The sequence below is a fragment of the Lissotriton vulgaris genome, chromosome 5, assembly GCF_964263255.1.
Source record: "Lissotriton vulgaris chromosome 5, aLisVul1.2, whole genome shotgun sequence".
In the NCBI taxonomy this organism is placed as follows: domain Eukaryota; kingdom Metazoa; phylum Chordata; class Amphibia; order Caudata; family Salamandridae; genus Lissotriton; species Lissotriton vulgaris.
This window is the reverse complement of record NC_141693.1, coordinates 1,421,612,878-1,421,621,107: the sequence shown is the minus strand read 5'-3', so window position 1 is coordinate 1,421,621,107 and position 8,230 is coordinate 1,421,612,878.

Below are 8,230 nucleotides of genomic sequence, written 5' to 3'. Positions count from 1 at the left end.
ATCAGTCTGACCCTGTGCCTCATGGGATCAGTCCAGCCCGAACTGCCAAGCCATGTCTTCTCTGGACCGGAAACAAGCTTCCGAGGACCGGTTTCTGGCATTCCAGTCAAAAGATCTGGGTTTAATCCATCACCGTTCTTTAGCCCACTCTGCCACCCCAGTTCAGACATGGCTATATGCAAATCAGTCTGACCCTGTGCCTCATGGGAACAGTCCAGCCCGAACTGCCAAGCCATGTCTTCCCTGGACCGGAAACAAGCTTCCGAGGACCGGTTTCTGGCATTCCAGCCGTCTTCAGCCCGGCTTGCTTGAATCCAGTGGCAAAGTGAGCAAGGGACTCACGTCTGAGCATACCCTGCCACACTTATGGTGGCTAAAAGCAGTATAAAAGGGGGTGGTGATGGACGGAGCATCTGAATCAATCAAACACTCACACCCAGTCAAAAGATCTGGGTTTAATCCATCACCGTTCTTTAGCCCACTCTGCCACCCCAGTTAAGACATGGCTATATGCAAATCAGTCTGACCCAGTGCCTCATAGGAACAGTCCAGCCCGAACTGCCAAGCCATGTCTTCCCTGGACCGGAAACCAGCTTCCGAGGACCGGTTTCTGGCATTCCAGCCATCTTCAGCCCGGTTTGCTTGAATCCAGTGGCAAAGTGAGCAAGGGACACACGTCTGAGCATACCCTGCCACACTTATGGTGGCTAAAAGCGGTGCAAAAGGGGGTGGTGATGGACGGAGCATCTGAATCAATCAAACACTCACACCCAGTCAAAAGATCTGGGTTTAATCCATCACCGTTCTTTAACCCACTCTCCCACCCCAGTTCAGACATGGCTATATGCAAATCAGTCTGACCCTGTGCCTCATGGGAACAGTCCAGCCCGAACTGCCAAGCCATGTCTTCTCTGGACCGGAAACAAGCTTCCGAGGACCGGTTTCTGGCATTCCAGCCGACTTCAGCCCGGCTTGCTTGAATCCAGTGGCAAAGTGAGCAAGGGACTCACGTCTGAGCAAACCCTGCCACACTTAAGGCAGCTAAAAGCGGTACAAAAGGGGGTGGTGATGGACGGAGCATCTGAATCAATCAAACACTCACACCCAGTCAAAAGATCTGGGTTTAATCCATCACCGTTCTTTAGCCCACTCTGCCACCCCAGTTCAGACATGGCTATATGCAAATCAGTCTGACCCTGTGCCTCATGGGAACAGTCCAGCCCGAACTGCCAAGCCATGTCTTCCCAGGACCGGAAACAAGCTTCCGAGGACCGGTTTCTGGCATTCCAGCCGTCTTCAGCCCGGCTTGCTTGAATCCAGTGACAAGGTGAGCCAGGGACTCACGTCTGAGCATACCCTGCCACACTTATGGCGGCTAAAAGCGGTACAAAAGGGGGTGGTGATGGACGGAGCATCTGAATCAATCAAACACTCACACCCAGTCAAAAGATCTGGGTTTAATCCATCACCGTTCTTTAGCCCACTCTGCCACCCCAGTTCAGACATGGCTATATGCAAATCAGTCCGACCCTGTGCCTCATGGGAACAGTCCAGCCCGAATTGCCAAGCCATGTCTTCCCTGGACCGGAAACAAGCTTCCGAGGACCGGTTTCTGGCATTCCAGCCGTCTTCAGCCCAGCTTGCTTGAATCCAGTGGCAAAGTGAGAAAGGGACTCACGTCTGAGCATACCCTGCCACACTTATGGTGGCTAAAAGCGGTACAAAAGGGGGTGGTGATGGACGGAGCATCTGAATCAATCAAACACTCACACCCAGTCAAAAGATCTGGGTTTAATCCATCACCGTTCTTTAGCCCACTCTGCCACCCCAGTTCAGACATGGCTATATGCAAATCAGTCTGACCCTGTGCCTCATGGGAACAGTCCAGCCCGAACTGCCAAGCCATGTCTTCCCTGGGCCGGGAACAAGCTTCCAAGGACCGGTTTCTGGCATTCCAGCCGTCTTCAGCACGGCTTGCTTGAATCCAGTGGCAAAGTGAGCAAGGACTCACGTCTGAGCATACCCTGCCACACTTATGGCGGCTAAAAGCGGTACAAAAGGGGGTGGTGATGGACGGAGCATCTGAATCAATCAAACACTCACACCCAGTCAAAAGATCTGGGTTTAATCAATCACCGTTCTTTAGCTCACTCTCCCACCCCAGTTCAGACTTGACTATATGCAAATCAGTCTGACACTGTGCTTCATGGGAACTGTCCAGCCCGAACTGCCAAGCCATGTCTTCCCTGGACCGGAAACAAGCTTCCGAGGACCGGTATCTGGCATTCCAGCCGTCTTCAGCCCGGTTTGCTTGAATCCAGTGGCAAAGTGAGCAATAGACTCACGTCTGAGCATACCCTGCCACACTTATGGTGGCTAAAAGCAGTACAAAAGGGGGTGGTGATGGACGGAGCATCTGAATCAATCAAACACTCACACCCAGTCAAAAGATCTGGGTTTAATCCATCACCGTTCTTTAGCCCACTCTGCCACCCCAGTTCAGACATGGCTATATGCAAATCAGTCTGACCCTGTGCCTCATGGAAACAGTCCAGCCCGAACTGCCAAGCCATGTCTTCCCTGGACCGGAAACAAGCTTCCGAGGACCGGTTTCTGGCATTCCAGCCGTCTTCAGCCCGGCTTGCTTGAATCCAGTGACAAAGTGAGCCAGGGACTCACGTCTGAGCATACCTTGCCACACTTATGGCGGCTAAAAGCGGTACAAAAGGGGGTGGTGATGGACGGAGCATCTGAATCAATCAAACACTCACACCCAGTCAAAAGATCTGGGTTTAATCCATCACCGTTCTTTAGCCCACTCTGCCACCCCAGTTCAGACATGGCTATATGCAAATCAGTCTGACCCTGTGCCTCATGGGAAAAGTCCAGCCCGAACTGCCAAGCCATGTCTTCCCTGGACCGGAAACAAGCTTCCGAGGACCGGTTTCTGGCATTCCAGCCGTCTTCAGCCCGGCTTGCTTGAATCCAGTGGCAAAGTGAGCAAGGGACTCACGTCTGAGCATACCCTGCCACACTTATGGTGGCTAAAAGCGGTACAAAAGGGGGTGGTGATGGACGGAGCATCTGAATCAATCAAACACTCACACCCAGTCAAAAGATCTGGGTTTAATCCATCACCATTCTTTAGCCCACTCTGCCACCCCAGTTCAGACACGGCTATATGCAAATCAGTCTGACCCTGTGCCTCATGGGAACAGTCCAGCCCGAACTGCCAAGCCATGTCTTTCCTGGAACGGAAACAAGCTTCCGAGGACCGGTTTCTGGCATTCCAGCCGTCTTCAGCCCGGCTTGCTTGAATCCAGTGGCAAAGTGAGCAAGGGACTCACGTCTGAGCATACCCTGCCACACTTATGGTGGCTAAAAGCGGTACAATAGGGGGTGGTGATGGACGGAGCATCTGAATCAATCAAACACTCACACCTAGTCAAAAGATCTGGGTTTAATCAATCACCGTTCTTTAGCCCACTCTGCCACCCCAGTTCAGACATGGCTATATGCAAATCAGTCTGACCCTGTGCCTCATGGGAACAGTCCAGCCCGAACTGCCAAGCCATGTCTTCCCTGGACCGGAAACAAGCTTCCAAGGACCGGTTTCTGGCATTCCAGCCGTCTTCAGCCCGGCTTGCTTGAATCCAGTGGCAAAGTGAGCAAGGGACTCACGTCTGAGCATACCCTGCCACACTTATGGCGGCTAAAAGCGGTACAAAAGGGGGTGGTGATGGACGGAGCATCTGAATCAATCAAACACTCACACCCAGTCAAAAGATCTGGGTTTAATCAATCACCGTTCTCTAGCCCACTCTCCCACCCCAGTTCAGACATGGCTATATGCAAATCAGTCTGACCCTGTGCCTCATGTGAACAGTCCTGCCCGAACTGCCAAGCCATGTCTTCCCTGGACCGGAAACAAGCTTCCGAGGACTAGTTCTGGCATTCCAGCCGTCTTCAGCCCGGCTTGCTTGAATCCAGTGGCAAAGTGAGCAAGGGACTCACTTCTGAGCAAACCCTGCCACACTTATGGCGGCTAAATGCGGTACAAAAGGGGGTGGTGATGGACGGAGCATCTGAATCAATCAAACACTCACACCCAGTCAAAAGATCTGGGTTTAATCCATCACCGTTCTTTAGCCCACTCTGCCACCCCAGTTCAGACATGGCTATATGCAAATCAGTCTGACCCCGTGCCTCATTTGAACAGTCCAGCCCGAACTGCAAAGCCATGTCTTCCCTGGACCGGAAAGAAGCTTCCGAGGACCGGTTTCTGGCATTCCAGCCGTCTTCAGCCCGGCTTGCTTGAATCCAGTGGCAAAGTGAGCAAGGGACTCACGTCTGAGTATAGCCTGCCACGCTTATGGCGGCTAAAAGTGGTACAAAAGGGGGTGGTGATGGACGGAGCATCTGAATCAATCAAACACTCACACCCAGTCAAAAGATCTGGGTTTAATCCATCACCGTTCTTTAGCCCACTCTGTCACCCCAGTTCAGACATGGCTATATGCAAATCAGTCTGACCCTGTGCCTCATGGGAACATTCCAGCCCGAACTGCCAAGCCATGTCTTCCCTGGACCGGAAACAAGCTTCCGAGGACCGGTGTCTGGCATTCCAGCCGTCTTCAGCCCGGCTTGCTTGAATCCAGTGGCAAAGTGAGCAAGGGACTCACGTCTGAGCAGACCCTGCCACACTAATGGTGGCTAAAAGCAGTATGAAAGGGGGTGGTGATGGACGGAGCATCTGAATCAATCAAACACTCACACCCAGTCAAAAGATCTGGGTTTAATCCATCACCGTTCTTTAGCCCACTCTGCCACCCCAGTTCAGACATGGCTATATGCAAATCAGTCTGACCCTATGCCTCATGGGAACAGTCCAGCCCGAACGGCCAAGCCATGTCTTCCCTGGACCGGAACCAAGCTTCCGAGGACCGGTTTCTGGCATTCCAGCCGTCTTCAGCCCGGCTTGCTTGAATCCAGTGGCAAATTGAGCAAGGGACTCACGTCTGAGCATACCCTGCCACACTTATGGTGGCTAAAAGCAGTATAAAAGGGGGTGGTGATGGACGGAGCATCTGAATCAATCAAACACTCACACCCAGTCAAAAGATCTGGGTTTAATCCATCACCGTTCTTTAACCCACTCTCCCACCCCAGTTCAGACATGGCTATATGCAAATCAGTCTGACCCTGTGCCTCATGGGAACAGTCCAGCCCGAACTGCCAAGCCATGTCTTCTCTGGACCGGAAACAAGCTTCCGAGGACCGGTTTCTGGCATTCCAGCCGACTTCAGCCCGGCTTGCTTGAATCCAGTGGCAAAGTGAGCAAGGGACTCACGTCTGAGCAAACCCTGCCACACTTATGGCGGCTAAAAGCGGTACAAAAGGGGGTGGTGATGGACGGAGCATCTGAATCAATCAAACACTCACACCCAGTCAAAAGATCTGGGTTTAATCCATCACCGTTCTTTAGCCCACTCTGCCACCCCAGTTCAGACATGGCTATATGCAAATCAGTCTGACCCTATGCCTCATGGGAACAGTCCGGCCCGAACTGCCAAGCCATGTCTTCCCTGGACCGGAAACAAGCTTCCAAGGACCGGTTTCTGGCATTCCAGCCGTCTTCAGCCCGGCTTGCTTGAATCCAGTGGCAAAGTGAGCAAGGGACTCACGTCTGAGCATACCCTGCCACACTTATGGCGGCTAAAAGCGGTACAAAAGGGGGTGGTGATGGACGGAGCATCTGAATCAATCAAACACTCACACCCAGTCAAAAGATCTGGGTTTAATCAATCTGCGTTCTTTAGCCCACTCTCCCACCCCAGTTCAGACTTGGCTATATGCAAATCAGTCTGACCCTGTGCCTCATGGGAACAGTCCAGCCCGAACTGCCAAGCCATGTCTTCCCTGGACCGGAAATAAGCTTCCAAGGACCGGTTTCTGGCATTCCAGCCGTCTTCAGCCCGGCTTGCTTGAATCCAGTGGCAAAGTGAGCAAGGGACTCAAGTCTGAGCATACCCTGCCACGCTTATGGCGGCTAAAAGTGGTACAAAAGGGGGTGGTGATGGACGGAGCATCTGAATCAATCAAACACTCACACCCAGTCAAAAGATCTGGGTTTAATCCATCACCGTTCTTTAGCCCACTCTGCCACCCCAGTTCAGACATGGCTATATGCAAATCAGTCTGACCCTGTGCCTCATGGGAACATTCCAGCCCGAAATGCCAAGCCATGTCTTCCCTGGACCGGAAACAAGCTTCCGAGGACCGGATTCTGGCATTCCAGCCGTCTTCAGCCCGGCTTGCTTGAATCCAGTGGCAAAGTGAGCAATGGACTCACGTCTGAGCATACCCTGCCACACTTATGGTGGCTAAAAGCGGTACAAAAGGGGGTGGTGATGGACGGAGCATCTGAATCAATCAAACACTCACACCCAGTCAAAAGATCTGGGTTTAATCCATCACCGTTCTTCAGCCCACTCTGCCACCCCAGTTCAGACATGGCTATATGCAAATCAGTCTGACCCTGTGCCTCATGGGAACATTCCAGCCCGAACTGCCAAGCCATGTCTTCCCTAGACCGGAAACAAGCTTCCGAGGACCGGTTTCTGGCATTCCAGCCGTCTTCAGCCCGGCTTGCTTGAATCCAGTGGCAAAGTGAGCAAGGGACTCACGTCTGAGCAGACCCTGCCACACTTATGGTGGCTAAAAGCAGTATGAAAGGGGGTGGTGATGGACGGAGCATCTGAATCAATCAAACACTCACACCCAGTCAAAAGATCTGGGTTTCATCCATCACCGTTCTTTAGCCCACTCTGCCACCCCAGTTCAGACATGGCTATATGCAAATCAGTCTGACCCTGTGCCTCATGGGAACAGTCCAGCCCGAACTGCCAAGCCATGTCTTCCCTGGACCGGAAACAAGCTTCCGAGGACCGGTTTCTGGCATTCCAGCCGTCTTCAGCCCGGCTTGCTTGAATCCAGTGGCAAAGTGAGCAAGGGACTCACGTCTGAGCATACCCTGACACACTTATGGTGGCTAAAAGCAGTAAAAAAGGGGGTGGTGATGGACGGAGCATCTGAATCAATCAAACACTCACACCCAGTCAAAAGATCTGGGTTTAATCCATCACCGTTCTTTAGCCCACTCTGCTACCCCAGTTAAGACATGGCTATATGCAAATCAGTCTGACCCAGTGCCTCATAGGAACAGTCCAGCCCGAACTGCCAAGCCATGTCTTCCCTGGACCGGAAACCAGCTTCCGAGGACCGGTTTCTGGCATTCCAGCCGTCTTCAGCCCAGTTTGCTTGAATCCGGTGGCAAAGTGAGCAAGGGACTCACGTCTGAGCATACCCTGCCACACTTATGGTGGCTAAAAGCGGTACAAAAGGGGGTGGTGATGGACGGAGCATCCGAATCAATCAAACACTCACACCCAGTCAAAAGATCTGGGTTTAATGCATCACCGTTCTTTAACCCACTCTCCCACCCCAGTTCAGACATGGCTATATGCAAATCAGTCTGACCCTGTGCCTCATGGGATCAGTCCAGCCTGAGCTGCCAAGCCATGTCTTCTCTGGACCGGAAACAAGCTTCCGAGGACCGGTTTCTGGCATTCCAGCCGACTTCAGCCCGGCTTGCTTGAATCCAGTGGCAAAGTGAGCAAGGGACTCACGTCTGAGCAAACCCTGCCACACTTATGGCGGCTAAAAGCGGTACAAAAGGGGGTGGTGATGGACGGAGCATCTGAATCAATCAAACACTCACACCCAGTCAAAAGATCTGGGTTTAATCCATCACCGTTCTTTAGCCCACTCTGCCACCCCAGTTCAGACATGGCTATATGCAAATCAGTCTGACCATGTGCCTCATGGGAACATTCCAGCCCGAAATGCCAAGCCATGTCTTCCCTGGACCGGACACAAGCTTCCGAGGACCGGTTTCTGGCATTCCAGCCGTCTTCAGCCCGGCTTGCTTGAATCCAGTGGCAAAGTGAGCAATGGACTCACGTCTGAGCATACCCTGCCACACTTATGGCGGCTAAAAGCGGTACAAAAGGGGGTGGTGATGGACGGAGCATCTGAATCAATCAAACACTCACACCCTGTCAAAAGATCTGGGTTTAATCCATCACCGTTCTTTAGCCCACTCTGCCACCCCAGTTCAGACATGGCTATATGCAAATCAGTCTGACCCTGTGCCTCATGGGAACAGTCC